At 31.0% G+C, this 19,543-nt stretch overlaps 1 long non-coding RNA gene across 1 annotated transcript; it reads left to right on the forward strand.

The window, feature by feature from the left end:
- Positions 1-6,894: 6,894 nt before the first annotated feature.
- Positions 6,895-10,989, forward strand: LOC142324394 (uncharacterized). The gene is made up of 2 exons (XR_012756275.1): positions 6,895-7,428; positions 10,802-10,989. It is a non-coding gene; the product is annotated as an uncharacterized LOC142324394 (long non-coding RNA).
- Positions 10,990-19,543: the final 8,554 nt, after the last annotated feature.

Here is a 19,543-nt window from a genome sequence, read left to right on the forward strand (position 1 = left end):
AAATGTTTTATTTGTAACAAGTACTTACATAGTCGCCACTCCGATTTAGACATTTGGTGTAGCATGGTACCAACTTTCCAATACCCTGTGTTTTCAGGAGCCACCTGTGTTTTCAGCCATGTTTCTACGCTGTTCTGCAGCTCGATGTCTGTGCCAAAATGTTGTCCTCCTAGCCAGCATTTCATGTGAGCAAAGAGGTGAAAATCGGATGGAGCCAAGTTTAGGCTGTATGGTGGGTGATCAAACACTTCTCAACGAAAACGCTGTAGGAGCTTCTTTGTTACAGCTGCAGTGTGCGGGCGAGCATTGTCATGGAGAAAGACAATGCCTGATGACAACATTCCTCTCCACTTATTCTGAATTGCCCTTCGTAGACGTTGAAGAGTCACGCAGTATGAGGCTGCAGTGATGGTCGTCCCACGTTCCATGAATTCCACCAAGAGAACTCCATTCCGGTCCCAGAACACAGTAGCCATACACATTCTGTTGGAGAAGGCTCGCTTGAATTTCTTTGGTTTACTGGGAGAATGAGAATGCATCCATTGTTTGGATTGTTCTTTTGTTTCTTCAGTATCTAAATGGACCCTTGTCTCGTCCCCTGTGACAATTTTGTTCAAAAAATCTTCTCCTTCATTGTGGTAGCGCTGGAAAAACGTTAGGGAGGCGTCCATTCTCATTGTTTTGTGATGGTCGGACAGCATCTTGGGAACCCATCTCGCACACAGTTTGCGGTACTGAAGTCTCTCACTCACAACGGTGTGGAGAGCTGACCTTGAAATTTCAGGAAACGAATCACTCAATACAGAAATTGTGAACCGATGATTTTCTCGAATTGCCTCATCCACTCGTTCAACGAGATCATCGGTTGACACTCGCTTCCTTCCCTGACCGCCTGCATCATGAACATCTGCACGTCCTGCTTTAAAGTTCCTGCACCATTGTCGCACTTTGCTGTCACTCATTGAAGTTTCACCGTACACATTACTTACTCGTCGATGAATTTCAGCTGCATTACACCCCTCAGCCTGAAGAAATCGAATTACCGCACGCACTTCACGCTTGGCGGGAATGAATTGTTACGCAAAACTTTAGGAGAAAAAAAGGATGATAAGAAAATTGAACAATATTTGTTAGACCGATCCATTTTATGAATGAATTAAAATAGTTCAATATAAAAGTCCAATAAAGATAAACAAAAAAATTATTATAATCCCGAATCTAGGATCCCCATCGCGGCTTCGCTCGTGCTCTATGGTTACTTGTGCTTTCCGTCACCAGCAGAGGGTCATGACGCGCTTCGCTCTCCATTCCCGTTTTCTCCCGTACCCTTTCATTCTCTCGTTTCTCTTTCCATTAATTCCCTTTCCCCTTCCTCTTCCCCAATTTCCCTTTCACTCTTCCTCTTTCCTCTTTTCTTTTTCTCTTTTCCCTTTCCATTTCCTTTTCCCCGTTTTCCCCTTTTTTCTTTTTTCCATTTTCACCTTCTTCTCTTTTTACCCACTTTCCTTTTACCTTTTTTGATTTTTCCTCATTTCCCTTTTCCGATTTTTCCCTTTCTCCCTTCTTCCCCAGTTTTCGATTCCAGTTGGTTTTCGATGAATTTCGGTATAGGTTCATTGTGCCGCTAAGCAGAAATCACAAGTTTATTATGAACTCTTTTCATTATTTTAAACAGTGAAATACAGCTGTAAAATTTAACAGCATACTTCTGGAGCGCTCACACACTCATTCTGTCGCTGTGCGCGCGCACGCGATGTATTAATATTACATATTTGACAGATGTAATGAATTACTTAATTTCCAGGCTTTACCTACGCTTTTAATCTCAACCAATTTTTTTGCATCTGACATCTTCATTTATTTGCTTTACATATTCTAATTTTTAATTCCATTTTAATTTAATTATTTATTTAATTTCGTATTATTTTACTTAATTTTATTTAATGCCCTTCATCTTCCCCCTTTCCCTTTCAACCTCCTCTTTTCCTCTGTCTCACTTCCCTTTCCATTTCCTTTTCCCCTTTTTTCTTTTTTCATTTTCCCCTTCTTCCCTTTTTACCTTTTTCGATTTTTCCCTATTTCCCTTTCTCCCTTCTTCACCGCGCTTAAATCGGTTCAGTAGTTTTTTAGTCTATAGCGGACCCACGTATCGGAAACATTGCAATGGAATCGTAAAATATTTAGTATAGCGATTGTTGCTTTTACGTCCAACAGATAGCGCTGTTAACACGAAATTTAGTTTTTTATAGATTTGAACCCCTTAAAATCAAAATTTCGCAAAATTCTTTCTTAGTGCACGCCTACTTAAAGATACGCAGGTACCCTGAAAATTTTAGGTCTCTACCTATAATAGTTTTGTCTGTACGTTGATTATGAGTCAGTGAATCAGTCAGGACATTCTCTGTTAAATAAGAGATTATACATGTGTTTGGCCAGCTAATACTACAGTAATTAGATTATTATAGTATTGGATGGCTAAACAAATGTAATATATTTTATTTTATTTTATTTTATAATACTTAACATCATATTTTTGTATAATGAATCTATTTTATATATACAATTTATATATATATATAACACCATTCAGAAAGGTAATTTATTTTATTGTAATTTACAGTACTATACGACATTTTAGGGGTAATTACTGTATTTATCTTTCTCATGTTTAATTCACAAGAAAACGAATAACAGCCGCGTAAATCAGAATGTACGTGATCATGGCCCTGGAATGTTGAGTTATTATTAATAAAGTACACGCGCTTTTGGCATTTGCTGTTGGATTTACCTTATTCCAAATCAGTTGCAGAATTTTATATATATATGAAAATACATGTCTTACACACATGAACATCTGTGTGTGTGTGTGTGTGTACGCGCGCGAATAAAATAACTGTTTGATAACATACACATTATGACCTCCGTAGATGTTTGCTAGTTTTATGCGTTTCATACGGAAGGTTGAAGAATCGAAACCCGATTAAGCTTGGTTACTTTTACACAGAATAAATAAATATTCATTTCCAATCTTATAAAAGAAACCGAAGCGTGGTTGATAACTGGGAGGAAGACTTTTGTGACTGGAGTGAAATAAATAAATTAATTTTGTCCTACATTAAAATATTGATTAATTGAATTTCTCCACACCTCCCATTCCTTACAGCTATCCACAATCATCTACTGAAAATTAAATTCTGGGAAACTGGGATGACTTAAACAGGCAGAAAGTACAACTAAACTTTTGTATGGTTGCAAAAACTAAATATTACAAAAACGTAAATAATTACACTTCAATAATAAAAAGGACTGTCGGGTACTGGTACTGCAGGCCAGGAGTTATAAACACTGTCGGGGACCAGCGGGCAGTAGCTTTTCAAGTTCAAGTTTTGTGATTCTGCGATAAAAGCGATAACAGTGAGTGTTTGATAACAACGAGTGAAGAGTGCGTCACGACACTTTTCATTGTGGACAGAGGTTGAGAACAAGAAGCTGTTCCATGATTTACTCGTATTTATAAATAAGAGTGAAATAAATAAATGACAATATTCTCACCATTCATAAAGTATAGGGTAGGTCTTTTATAAACAGTAAAAGTAATAATACTTGCAGAAAGTGAATTGTATGAATTTCAGATATTTCTATTGTTACCTTATTGTTAATGCAATATTAGCTTCTATTCGTCATTATAACGAACGGTGTTAGTAAAGTGTGCTGTATTTTCGTATTTATAATTTAATCATCATTAAATCAATTTTTTTCTTTTTATTAGAATTACTATTTTGTATGTTATACATAATTATAAATATTATTCTTTATTTTATTTATGTATTTTTAGAGTAGTAAATTATATTATCAAGACATTTTCACTTTTGTTAGTCTCTCAATATCCTTGTCGAACCACGAATACGCGACAATATGTTGAGTTAGCGAATTTGGTAAGAGAAGATGATTTGAGGAGTTTAACTAGTACGATTCTGATGCAGAACTTGTGGAAGAAAATAAAATTTTGACAAGATTACGTTAAACAGCTTACAGCACAATATCAGTAAGTTGACCTTCAGAATAGGGCACGTAGGAGTAATCTGTTACCCAAATCTCTGAAATGCAATAAAGAAAACGATTATAAAATCGTATGCGCAATTTTTGCTATCATTATTTGCAAGTAAGGTCTAACTTAGGGATAAACAGGATCTATTGTCTGGGTAAAAGGGCTGATAATTTCTCTATAACAGCCCACATTTCTGACAATACAGATATCGAGCTAATTTTGCGAAATACAAATAGTTATAAGGTTTATAGTTTTATGTGAAAACTAGGAATAAAGGTTCTATTTTTATGATAGCGAGAAGGGAGTTAATGCGAAAAGTGCAGATGTGGGGATTTCAATTTTTTCTGACCGAACGTAGTGCATGGCGAAGCTTTCGTAAAACGATGACGAAACATTTTTTTCGTTAAATGCGTCGAGTTATATGGAATAAAATTTGTAAAAACCAAAAAATTGTGGAAGTAATAAAACGGGGTAAAATAATAAGTCAAACGAGGTAAAACGAGTCTTAAAAATAATAAATAACACTGGTAATAATAATTATAATAAAAATAATAATAATACACCATAACTAGTAATTTGGATACTACTACAAATTAAATAGCTAGGTCAATTAATATTATTTATTTTAATTTTCATTATATTGCATTTTAAAATTTAGTTGAATGTTTTCGACCCTATACAATTAATTTTGGAAAATATTAATCTAAGAAATTTTTAAATTTGTATAATGTGTTGTTACAGATTTAGAGTAGGACTCGTAAATCAGTTGTTATTTTACAACATTGCGTTTTCTATCGCGTTACATCAGTGCAAGTTATTAAATTTCTAATTTTGACTTCTTACTTCACCAAACAAGTAATTACGTATTCGGAAACAAAGTTGCACTGGTTCAAATATTTGTTCCCTCGTGCAAATTTTATTATTGTTATCTTCTTTTATTCATTTAGTTTTATCAAATAATAATAAATCATTTAGTTGACGGTTTACCGATACGCTGATAGAGTACGGAGAGGTATGTGATTTATTTAACGTCAAATAAAGGTGTCAAATAAATCAGCTGTTGCTAAGAATGTGCAACGATTATCGTACTGTAAGAAATCTTCCTCTCACCGAGAGAACAAAAACTCCCGTTAATGATGTAAAATTATTAGATGTTTTGCAGACGTTGAATCGTTGAATGAGGATCTTCAATACCCTCATTCAACGATTCGGAACACTGTTACCCAACATGACATTAGTTATATTTTATTTTAAAAAATTCTTAAAAACAATAATTTTAATCCTTGTTAGTTATACCTTATGCAAAAACCTTCTTAAAAATATTTTGATCGTCGGGTACAGTTTTGTAGTTTATAATGCAAGCATTGACTTGGACGCAAAATTTTCTAATTCGTAATATTTAAACATGAAGCCACGATCGTGATAAATGGATATACGAATAGGCATAACTCTCGATACTGGGGCAACGATAATGCACCCTAAGATAGTAGATGTTTGGGTAGGAATCGTTGGTAATTGTAATGTAGGGTTATTTATTTTAGATGGAAATCATACAGGAGATGCTTATTCGAACTTTTTAGCGAGTAGGATTTTACCAAATATCTGGAAAACCTTTGACACAATTAGAAAAGTTAAGGCTTCAACAAGATCGGGCGCCACCTCACTATTATCTAAGAACACGGAAAATTTTAAATTAAACATCTCCAGATCATTTGATGGGTTGTAGAAGAGCCATCGAATGGCCTGCCAGGTTTCCAGTTCTGTCCTTGACGACTACTATTTTTGAGGTTACTTAAAAAATAATGCGTACAAACAACACCTGTAAACTTAAATAATGACTTGTATGATTGACGAATCTGCACGTATATCAACAAGCATGATACAACAAGTTATAAAATGAAAATTCTTTAGGTTAGTGCACCGGCAATTAGTAGAATGGAAGATTTTAAAAACTTTCGTAGAATGGCATGCTACTGTATACAGTAATTTGGGGCAAAAATTATTAAACTACATTTTAAAATTATATATTGTGATAATTAAAAATGTGATTCTAAAGGTAATACAAATTATAATACTTATTTCGAAGCGTTTTACTTCGTCTTATTACGACCGTGAAATTTTGGTTTTTGCTAATTCGATTGCATATAACTCGAAAACCAAAACATTTATCGGGAATTGGTTTTCGCTATCGTTTTTCTCGTAGACCTTTACATAAAAAATTCTGTATCTCATGTCCATCTTCCGATTTAAAAAAAGTCTGATTCAATGTGGCCAATCGAAGATGGCGTCAAAACGTTTCAAACACACCATACAGCAGTATTTTTTGTAACTATGGAAATCCTATTTGTTTCTACTTCCTAATATCTTTAAGTTTTGAAATATTAAGTCGTTTCCGTGCGTGTATATAAAGCCTGAAGTGATCTTGATATTCAAAGCGAATTTTGATATTTTCACGCGAAACTAGAAGAAAATTGTACAACATTATTGACTTAGCTCACTTTCGGTAGTGTTTATTTAATGTTATTCCTATACACTTGATTTTTTGTTTTTGTCACAAGATACACGATTCTCGCTTTCTGGTCGATTTATTCTTCAGTCGATCGTCGTTTTTTATATAGACCTAATAATTTATTATTATTTTAAATAATAATAAAGCCCTTTAAAAAAAAGACTAATATTCCGTTATTATGCTTTATAATTATGAATTCGGCATCAAATTTAATTTGGTTATTTTGCTTTTATTTGCTGTTCCAGTCTGAAAATATTGAAGTTTAAAGAGTTATTATTGTTAAGTTATTATTATTGTTTTGTTTTTTAGAAGTTCATTTTGTTTTTTTAATAAAGAATTTCCTGTTTATTTTTCTGAGAAAAACACCAAATTGGGGGACTACAGTGGTTTCGGAATAAACAGATTCTTTTACGGAAGAGATAAGAGGAAACTAATGTGTTTGTGTGTGTGTGTGTGTGTCTGTTTTAGCATAAATCAACTGATGTCATGATCAACGTTTTGTTCTTATCAACAGTGATAATTTTTTTATGTTCTGAAGTTAGAATCAATTTGCTTATGACATTTATTTTTCACTTGGACTTTACTCTTAAATAAAAATTGTAATACCCCTAAGATTAAGCGGGGATTTCCTATCAAACGAAAATTGTTTTATATAAACCTTTGCGGATGCGTATTAAAATATCATTATCCATCAGAAATTTCTTCAGCAATATAAAGTGATTCTGTGAGATTTTATTCGATAATTTCTTACAAAATACAAAAGTAAAAATGAAATTCAACGTAGTATTTATTTTCTCAGTCGTAGTATTAATGATTGCTGTATTTTTTCAAAATGCAAACGCATATCCAAGAACTGAATTCGATGAGTACGGTAAGTAATTTTTTGAATTATTTCATATAATTTATATATATGTTCTAATTTGAACATATGTTTATTATATTAATTACATAAAATTTTACTTGTTACACTTAAATAATCTTTAAAAAAAATAATAATAAAAGTAAAGAATTTTAGGACGTGTTCTGAATGTTAAATAAATTAAAAACTTCGTTTTATATCATCAGAAAACGCTATCTTTTTGAGTTATAGCTTGTGAAAAATTTCCCACTAATTTCTTCTCCAAGGATAAAAAAAATATTGGAACTGAAATTTTAGGGTAAATTTGAAGGTTTCATTTGGCTCTGACTTGAAAACCTGTATAAAACTGGTTCTGGATCTATCTCTACTAATATTGGAAAATTTTATTGTAAATCTCCTTAGGTTGTTCTCGTAAAACACAAGTTTTTAGGTTTGGCGTTCAATAATTTCGTTAAATTTCCTTAAAAAAAAAAAATTTGAACAAAATTTGTAGAAACTTAAATTCTGAGAAAATTTGTATAAGTAATATCGACTGAACATGAGAGTTTAAGAAATATTACTTTTATTAAAAAAAAGAAGAAATTAACCAAAACGTGGTCGAAAGTTTCAACATTAAAAGAAAGGAAAACAACTAAAACGTAGTAGAAAAATTCATTATTGTAGTTTTGAACCGAAACAAGAATCATTTCAAAATACATAAGGTTGTATTAAGGAGGTCTTCCTTTTCTTGAAGTTCTTTTCTTGAAATAAAATAATAGTTGATTTTGAGAATATTGATTTCGCAAATAAAAAAAAAATTCGACCTTTTATAAATGGGGGTGTAAACTCCCCTTTATTAGTCTAGCTGCTGGTAGACTGATTACATTGACTTAAATACCGAACGTTGCAATTTTTTAAAAATGTATGAAGTTTGAAAATTGTAACTCGCGATGTTCCCACACACTTTAATGGTTTACAAGATCCCACTATAAGTACTTTCACTGTGGTTTTATACTTTCCCTTATTTCAAAATATACAATTTATTTACGATTTCTACAGATTTATAGATGTAATTACGATAGCTGTCTTTGTTAAATAGATCTGTGTGTATTCTCTACAGCAACAAAGTGCCAGTAAATAAAAAAAATGTAAAATTATAAAAAGAAGATTTTTAACAAAAGCGTTTAAAAAGATTAATGAGATTAAATTAATGTAAATTAGAGTAATATTTCTGATAAAAGTAATTTTTCTGATATGCTGAATTGACGTGAACCGGCTTATTGATAACATGCCAAAACCAAACCGATCTGCAATTTTCATTAAAAACTAAGGAAGGAATTAAGATGTTATGCCTGTACACGTAAATTTATATATTTATAGTGTTAGATTAGCAAGAGTGTCCGATTTCAACCGGATGGTGTACCGCTATCATTTATACAAGTGGTAAATATTGAAATTCTAATGAGCATTTTTAAATGTGAGATTCATCAAATTCTCATAATTTATTTACTTTAATTTAGCAATTACAGTGATCATTTCCTAATAGTGACTAATGAAAGATGAATTTTGTAATTTATGAAGTAATGCACACTCTGAACGGAATTCGAATCCTGAACGTCCCGGTTTTAATTAAGAGTACTGAAGGGAACAGGAGTCTTCCCAGTTGAGACACGATTAACTAAATAGTTTTTAATATCTTAAAAAATAAATTTTGAAGGAAAAAACGACTAGAAAATCAAAATGATTTTTCATTCATAATTTTAAGATAGAAATAATTCATTTCAATCTTAAACGAAGTTACAAATTTTTGTTTCTGATTTGTTTGACATCGATGAGGTTTTCATCAATGTTCTTGAAGAATTATTTAGCTTGGAAGTAAAGTATGCATTTCATTAATTTATATTTTTTTAATAAAGGTGTTTAAGGGACTTAAAAGTTCTTTAACAAAATTAAATGTCATCAGTCTGGTTCTTATCTGTGTGAGCAACATGCCGTAAACTTTCTGCATCATACAATTTGTTTCTGGCCCCCAAGAAACATCGCAGTTTGTAAAATAAGAAATTGAATGGGCCAATATTCAACGAGTTAAAGGGGTAAAAAGATCATCTCACATGGAAAGGAAGTTTGAACCTCTTGGACAATAATTTTAACTTTTTTTAAAATGTAAACCACAAGGTTCCAATTTTGCAAAACTTTTTACATAATGATTTATTTCTCTACTCTAAATAATCATATTAACATGAAAGGGTAAAAAAGAGGCAAAATTAGGGATAAGGAGTTCACGTAATTATTGTATACCCTTTTACGTATACACATATTAAATTATGTAGGAATTTTTCATATCGGTGCAGTGATTCTTGAAATCACCGTGGACAAAGAAACTTGTCCATGGCGACCTCATGGTAAACTTGTGTAACAATGCAAATATAGGTAGAGCAAAGCCTCAGACTTTTAAGAAACATTAGTAAATGTCGCAAAAAATATTTTAATATATCTCATTGATCTGTTTAAGTATAGTAAAAGATTATACAAAATCTAAGAGGAAACAAATAATTCTAGTTCCAAATGATAGCTAAAAATAAACTCTTGCGAAGTTCTGCGCAAGATGGTCGACTTTTCGTTAATTTAATTTTGTTTTAATATTTTAATATATATATATATTTTTTTAATTTTGTTTAATATTGCTAACAATAGATAGCGAAGATAAAGAAAAGTCAACTTTCCATCTTGCAGCATCATAACGAAACATGTCTCTAATTTTGCTCTGCTCAGATCTTTTCGACATTAAATTGATCGTAAATCAGTAACGATTCAACCAATCTTCATGAAATTTTCCAATGCACAACTTCAGATAAACTACTACAGCGCATCTAAATTTCAGTGAAACTGATTAAGTAGTTTTGAAGATATTCGAGCCACTAATCTTTATACATCGGCCTATGCATATATATAATTTAATTGAACGGTATTTTCGTACTTCTCATACCTTAAAATATAAAAAAAATTATTTTCACACCCTCCCCCCTTCCCATTATGCGACCAAAATTAATACCGTACTTTTCTTCGAAAAGTCGGTAAAAAATACAAATTATACGAACATTTTTTAATAACAGGCTATAATTCTCTTTTTCAGTTCAATTTTAAAACATGATTTGCTGTTATTAGTTAAATTCCAGTGGGCATCTTGAAGAATTAATATTCTATTCGTAACACATACACACCCACTCATCCACACACAGCGCGCGCGCACACACACACACACGCACACGCGCGCGCGCGTATTTGTGTGTATATATTTTTTTAATATATGAATATATTAAAAAATATATTTTATAATTGGATGACTAATACATATTGTATTAATACATCTGGAAACTATTGTAATGTATATCGTTATGTTTTACAGAATACCCGAAGTATGAACCTCTGGAAGCTGTTCATCTAAGAATCCGCAGAGCGACCTGCGATCTTTTAAGCGTTAGTACACAATGGGTCACGTTAAATCACTCAGCTTGCGCTGCTCATTGCTTACTTATAGGAAGAAGGGGAGGCCGATGCATTGACGGTGTCTGCAACTGTCGAAACTAAATAGTATCAATTTATATATAATAAATAAATTTAAAAAAAAAAAAGATTAACAAATAAAGTATTTTGTTTTTAAATATTTGTTTTATTTACTACCCTTTTTATATAAATATATGTTTAGGCTGAATAAGACCCGGCTTTACCTATACCTAAAACAGCCATTTTTAGGATTATTTTACGAAAGATAAGTCGCTCAATAAATTCACAGTTTGCAGGACTGCTGTTGCGTTAATGGTGAAGAAGCCATAAAATATAAGGCTATTGAGCGTAGATATCAACTCTTAAATGAGTATAAAATTATATAAAACATTTACCTCAACATTTAAAATTAATTTGCGTTTTTAAAATGTCCCCTCTCGAAGGTAAGTGTTTCTCTTATTGAGATTACTGATAATAATACAAAAGGTAATCAGGATATTTGAAACTCAAAAATAGTTATCCCGCAATACAGAAGTTAAAATGTTTGTTATCCAAACAGCAATATTACGTTAACTTTATAGCAAAATAAATCATAAAGGAACGTATTTTTTTCTTTCAGTAAATGAAATTTATTTTCGTTAAAAATTTATATATTTTAATGGTTTTCGATTTAATATTAAAAAAAAAAAAATAAGTAAAATAGTTCTCAAACATAAAAAAAACTTCCCGAAATAACGGAAATGACGAGATTTATCATAATAAGAAACGAATTTTAAAACGAATAATAAGAAACGAATAATAAGAAACGTACATAAAATAACTCGTACTACCGAGATCATAAACTAATCTCTTTATTTTAAAACGCCGTAAATATGATATTTTACTTTATAATTACATATGCGTTTATTTAAGTATAAAAAGCTTTTTTGTTAGGGCAAATTGTGTGCCCTAATTTCTTGAAATTTTGTGTAATGAGAAATCAATTACAGAGAGACGTAATTTTTCATTTCAGTATTTTTTTTATAGCTTTTATCTTTTGCTCGAAATAAATTTACTGCTGGATTACGAGATGAACTGCAACTTCCTTTAAAAAAATAAAATAAAAAATCATTGAAATCTATTCATTTAATTAAATGTAAGCTTTGAATTTACAAAAAAAATTAAACATACAAAAGATGCATACATGCTAATAAAACTATACATGCTAATTAAACTTTTCACGCCGTGGTTTAGTAGGGGATTTGGCGAGGTAGATTCTTTCCTTACTCAGTTCCTGTCGAGTCATGACTGCTTCAGGTCATATCTGTACACCAGAGAGCGCGGGTACGCCAGTATCGTGAATTAGATCCTGCTACATAGGGCACTTGCCTGGTTAAGAGCCCTGAACATACAGCGTAACAGACTGACCCTTAAGCAGGTTCAGAGAAGGATGTCTCGAGTCTTCTCGGACTACAGAACTGAAGCAGTATTCGTTATCTCCGGTACTCCGCCAATAGACTTGGTGGTACGGTTGAGGGAAGATAAGGCGTTGTTCTACTAGATAGGTGGCAGTCCAGATAGGATGAGTCCAACAAGGGAGATGAATATACAAGTTTATTAAATGAGTCGCGTCGTGGGTTAGTAGCGGATTTAGAGAGGTAGACTACTTCCTTACTCAGTTCCTGACTAGTCATGGCTGCTTAAGGTCGTAACTGTACTCCAGGGAGCGCAGCGAAGACGACCTGTGCCTATATTTTGGCCTCCTTGATGATGTCGAGCACGTGATTTTCGTGTGAGATAGATGGACCATTTAAAATCAATAAACTATTTTAAATTTATTACTGAAATAAATAAATTAATAAATTATTTCTGTAATTTTACTGACTAAATAAAACAACTTTTGGATTTCTGGTGTTTTATGCTTTCCTATTTGAAGTATAATAATTAATTTAAATTATTCAGAATTTTCTTTTTAGTTTTCTATTTTGCCCCACATTATCTTTTTTCTTTTGAAATTAATGTTTCTTCTAACAAATCATTTTTTTTGACAAAGATTGTTATCCCTTTCTCAAATTCCGTTCATTCTCAGACCTCATTCTTGACTCACTCCCTTTTGCACTGGATCAGGGTTTTTTTATTTTTTACTTTAATCAGAGGTATCTGAGTTAATACAAACATTATTAATAACTTTTAAACTATACAGTGAATTATACAAATTACACTGAGATATTAACGTATAACATAGTGCACTCTAAGGTTTTATAAATAATTCAGAGATCCAAAAAATATCATGACCTTGAAGCTACGTGTAACTGTACAGCAATAAGAATCAACTTATATGAAAGTAAGAAAGTAAATATACAGATAGAACTGGGGTTAATGGAATATAAAAACTGTAATTGAATAAACATCAATAACGATAAATTTTTATTTATTCTTTAATCGCAATAATTACTTGGTTCTGATAGTTAGAATTACAAAAATATTTATAAGGCAACAAAAATTACAAATATTATATTTATCAAGGTATATATCATATTTTTAAATAAAAGCTAAAAATTGATAAAATTAAAGGCTATTGTAAAATATAACATTTTAGTCTTCTAAATTTTTATTTTTTCTCTCATATCTATTAGGATTGATGATGTTTCGCATCATCACATATCTCTTTATCAATTTATTGGACTTTATTATCAAAGCTGTTTACAGAACATTCTTCCCTGTAAATTATAGTACTTTTTATTTATGTTTATCACCTAAATCTCTTCCTGCAAAATGTTGTTGTTCAATTAATTCATTCTTATACAGTTTCTTTCTGTACTAATTACACTAATCTATTTATTCAACCAGTGAAGAATCAATTGTATTTTTGATCCATATACTGACTTAGGCAGCTGGTATAATTTATCATGTTTGTAAATCTTTCTTCCTCTGATTCCATTATTATGATATTTATTTCAAATTTACACAAAGGATCTCTATATAAATTTGTTTAAAGTAGATTTCCTTCAAATTGCTCGACATATCTGGAACCAAACATGTGTCAGTACACATGTATTGTTCTTTCTTTCTGACAATTAGATGTCAACAATTATGATGGTGATTTCTTGAAAGTGAGTCAATTTTTAATACTAAAATAAATAACTAAATGGGTTGGAAGCTCAGTAAAATGTACAAAGAAGAACTGGTCTGTTTATCGAAATAGCAAAATATTTATTACCACACTGCTTGAAATGAAGAAACTTGAAGTTTTAGATGTTGTTGAGCCACATGGCATGCTGAATATTGTAGAAGGCCTCAACTCAAGAAGTAAACATGTTGAGGCCTTGTTTACTTTTATCAAAGAAGAAATGTTTGATAAAACATCAAACATTTCTTCTCGTGTTTAATGTTTTAACAAGAGAAGAAATGGAAAAGCTTTGTGTACTTATGCCATGTTTTAACCTTTAATTAATCAACTGTGATTGAAAGGGATGTATCATTAAGGTTGACAGTCCACAAAACCTTGTGGACTCTCAACATAACAAAATTTACAGTCAACCGACTGTAAATTTTGTTATTGTCATTAACTAACTTTTTTGTTTTACTTTCAATGAAACAGTTTAAGGTGACACTTAATGTCATAGATAGGAAATTAAAGATAGATAGCAAATTGCTTCCCAGCAGCAGAATACAATTATTTTATTAAAATGAATTTTTATCATATACTTTTTCATTAATATTTCTGCAGATGATTATGCTGTGTTTACTGTGTCTATCGCTGAAGTAAAATTATTCTATTACTGTTACAATCTGTTTCATAGCCTATTAGTTTTGGTACATTTGAATACATTTTTAAATATAACTTATACTTTGTTGAATAATTTAAATTGAATGTATTATTTGGCTAAGCCATCATCATGTCCAAATATTACTTGTTCATTAATTATATTTTTACTCTTGTTTTTATTAAGTACAGTTTTTACTTCCTTGTATGAAGTAAATGAAGTATTATGATCGTGAAAAATGTTGGTTTCCAGATTTCAACAGAAATATCCATTTTGACGATCCCTGTATCCATTTTGATTAATTTCGGTGTGACATCTGATGTACGTATGTATGTATCTTGCATAACTCAAAAACGATTAGGCATAGGATGTTGAAATTTTGCATTTAGGACTGCTCTAATATCTAGTTGTGCACCTTCCCTTTTGATTGCAATTGACTGTATCAAAAGTGTCCAAAAAAAGCCCTCATTGAGAGCTTTTCAACGATATACTGGCACTTATTTTCATTGGTTCCAGAGTTATAGCAAAATAAAATTTTAATTAATGAAATATTTGGATGTTAGGGGAAGGCATGTGGTTCAAATCAGACTTATCTCCTTTTTTTTAGAATTTAAATATATTGATTTAAATAATATATTAACCTCTCATTGTAAAAAAAATTATGATGAATAATAATCCAATAACAAAAAAAAAGAAAGAAAATTATCAGAAGTTTTAATGAAATAAAATTTATGTATTTTTCATTAAAAAAAAAAAAAAAAGTAAATATAATTTAATAGGCGTAGTAGGAAGTCAAGTGTTTTCCATATCAGATTTTTTAAGAGTAACATGTAAATTTACTGCTATTGATTTCAAATATTGAAATGTTTTCTAAACTTCAAAATATGTATTTATTTTCCCTAATATGGTCTGCATTGTTAGATTTTTGTTTATTGCATCTATATAGTATGTAAATGTTACTGTAAGCAGTTTATATAATTCCTGTTTGTCATTTCTATCGAGAATTTTTTTTTCAGTTTTACTTTTTGCACTTTTATTTAAAAGAATATGTGTTTTTTTTTCATATCTATAATATATTTTAAAATATGAAAACTGTGAAGATATATTTTTATTATTTCAGCCAGTGAAAAAATTGGACTATTCTACTAATATTACATTTCTACTTATAACTATTATATTAAAAACATATGAGTGCTTGCATGTGCCCTCTCTGAAGTTTTTTAATAAGGAAATAGCAACTTCAATTTTAAAAAACCCATTGTTATTCTCATCTCCTAAATAGTAGCTTTATTTATATACTCCACTCTACTGTATGCTTTAATTCATGAAATACTGGAATATGAACTACTTTTACAGAATCCTGAATAATTTTTTCCGCAGTTCGCTTTTGAAGAGTTTTCCTACTTTTCTTTTGCAAGAGCATTTTTGAATAATTTGGTATTTTATCAAAACTTAACATTTAAATTATCTAAAATATTGAAAATTAAAATCTTCATCCAAAATCATAAAACAGATAAGAAACAAATAAAGAGATTTCATTGACATGTTACTATTATTTCATCTGCCAACATAAATGAACTGAGATGTAGGAAGCATTTGACAGAAAAGAGAATAAATTTCAAATGACCTCAATAAGAAAATAAAATACAGATCTTAAAAATGGTATTAAAACATTTGATCCTAAAATACAGGACAAAATAAATGTGTTTAAAAGTATAAAGTTGAAACTAATATTCTTTATATCACTTTCATTATTAGATCATAAAACCTTCAATAAGTATAGGTATTTCTAAACAGGTCTATTTCCTAGTAGGTATTTCAATAGTTGGTGTCTAAACAGGTTTGAGGAATAAGTACATAACAACACACAATGGAACTCTTTTCATATATTTTTGTTAAGATTATAAAAATATTATTCAATATGCAAGCATAAGATCAACAGTCTGGTACATAAATTTCTTCCATATTTAGAATTACTTTTGAACAAGCTTTAAGTTATCCATATCAGAAGGCAATACGTTGAGTTAATGAGCTCATACAGGTCGAAAGTGTGGGTCTTATTGCTCTGTGGTTTTTTGCTTTTTTAGTTTGTTTTTCGGTGTGCACTTTGGATGATAGTAAAGTTTGGTGCACCATTATTGGATGTGTTTTTCACTTTTTAAGATTTCTTGGATAACAGACTGATCTTTTATACTGTTTTTTAGTGTATCGACCTTATTGCAACTGGCAATACAGGCTGTAGTTGCATGTCTTTCTGTTGTACAAGAACTGACAGAACAGTCAGCTGTTCACTTGTTCATAAGTGTCTGACATCATAGTAGAATTAAGCAAGGACATACGAGGTGAGCCAAAATTTAACTAAGTGTTTGGATGATACAAGAAGATTCCTTTTCTTCCCTATAACTCCCTTTAGACTCCACAGATAACCTTTTTGTCCGATTCTATCAGTTTTGGGTCACTCTCTTTCTTTTGGCAGGGTGCTCCAAATTTGATCCAAAAATTATCATGTGGGGTATAGTTGAACTTGGTTTGAAGAAGATGATCCATATCTATAAGGTTTTTACTGGCCGATGCTCCGGCATGAAGGAAAGACCAAGTAAGGCACCCGATGCGGCATTACAGCCTTTTCTTAAGGCTGATTGCCGAATCTGCCTTTTTTTAAATCGGAAGATTGACATGAGATACATAATTTTAAATGTAAAGGTCTACGAGAAAAATCATGGCGCAAACCATTTCTCGATAAATTCTTTCGTTTTCGAGTTATATGCAATCGAATTAGCAAACATTTTCCGTGTTCTGGGCTAATAGTGAGGTGGCGCCCGATCTTGTTGAAGCCTTAACTTGTCTAATTGTGTCAAAGGTTTTCCGGATATTTGGTAAAATCCTACTCGCTAAAAACTTGCATTTTACATCATTAACGGAAGTTTTTGTTCTCTCGGTGAGAGGAAGATTTCTTACAGTACGATAATCGTTGCACATTCTTAGCAACAGCTGATTTATTTGACACCTTTATTTGACGTTAAATAAATCACATACCTCTTCATTCTCTATCAGCGTATCGGTAAACCGTCAACTAAAGGATTTATTACTATTTGATAAAACTAATTGAATAAAAGAAGATAATAATAAAATTTTCACTAGGGAACAAATATTTGAATCAGTGCAACTTAGTTTCCGAATACGTAATTAATTTGAAGACAACTTAACACTGTACTTGTATGGTGAAGTAAGAAGTCAAAATTAGAAATTTAATAACCTGCACTGATGTAACGCGGATCAAAACGCAATGTTGTCATGTAACAACTGATTTACGAGTCCTACTCTAAATCTGTAACACATTATACAAATTTAAAAATTTGTTAGATTAATTTTTTTCTAGAATTTATTGTATAGGGTCGAAAACATTTAACTAAATTTTAAAATTCAATATAATGAAAACTAAAATAAATAATATTAGTTGACCTAGCTATTTAATTTGTAGTAGTATTCCAAATTACTAGTTATGGTGTATTATTATTATTTTTATTATAATTATTATTACCAGTGTTATTTATTATTTTTAAGACTCGTTTTACCTCGTTTGACTTATTATTTTACCCCGTTTTATTACTTCCACAATTTTTTGGTTTTTACAAATTTTATTCCATATAACTCGACGCATTTAACGAAAAAAATGTTTCGTCATCGTTTTACGAAAGCTTCGCCATGCACTACGTTCGGTCAGAAAAAATTGAAATCCCCACATCTGCACTTTTCGCATTAACTCCCTTCTCGCTATCATAAAAATAGAACCTTTATTCCTAGTTTTCACATAAAACTATAAACCCTATAACTATTTGTATTTCGCAAAATTAGCTCGATATCTGTATTGTCAGAAATGTGGGCTGTTATAGAGAAATTATCAGCCCTTTTACCCAGACAATAGATCCTGTTTATCCCTAAGTTAGACCTTACTTGCAAATAATGATAGCAAAAATTGCGCATACGATTTTATAATCGTTTTCTTTATTGCATTTCAGAGATTTGGGTAACAGATTACTCCTACGTGCCCTATTCTGAAGGTCAACTTACTGATATTGTGCTGTAAGCTGTTTAACGTAATCTTGTCAAAATTTTATTTTCTTCCACAAGTTCTGCATCAGAATCGTACTAGTTAAACTCCTCAAATCATCTTCTCTTACCAAATTCGCTAACTCAACATATTGTCGCGTATTCGTGGTTCGACAAGGATATTGAGAGACTAACAAAAGTGAAAATGTCTTGATAATATAATTTACTACTCTAAAAATACATAAATAAAATAAAGAATAATATTTATAATTATGTATAACATACAAAATAGTAATTCTAATAAAAAGAAAAAAATTGATTTAATGATGATTAAATTATAAATACGAAAATACAGCACACTTTACTAACACCGTTCGTTATAATGACGAATAGAAGCTAATATTGCATTAACAATAAGGTAACAATAGAAATATCTGAAATTCATACAATTCACTTTCTGCAAGTATTATTACTTTTACTGTTTATAAAAGACCTACCCTATACTTTATGAATGGTGAGAATATTGTCATTTATTTATTTCACTCTTATTTATAAATACGAGTAAATCATGGAACAGCTTCTTGTTCTCAACCTCTGTCCACAATGAAAAGTGTCGTGACGCACTCTTCACTCGTTGTTATCAAACACTCACTGTTATCGCTTTTATCGCAGAATCACAAAACTTGAACTTGAAAAGCTACTGCCCGCTGGTCCCCGACAGTGTTTATAACTCCTGGCCTGCAGTACCAGTACCCGACAGTCCTTTTTATTATTGAAGTGTAATTATTTACGTTTTTGTAATATTTAGTTTTTGCAACCATACAAAAGTTTAGTTGTACTTTCTGCCT

Source organism: Lycorma delicatula, chromosome 1 (assembly GCF_047948215.1).
Source record: "Lycorma delicatula isolate Av1 chromosome 1, ASM4794821v1, whole genome shotgun sequence".
Taxonomy (NCBI): Eukaryota; Metazoa; Arthropoda; class Insecta; order Hemiptera; family Fulgoridae; genus Lycorma; species Lycorma delicatula.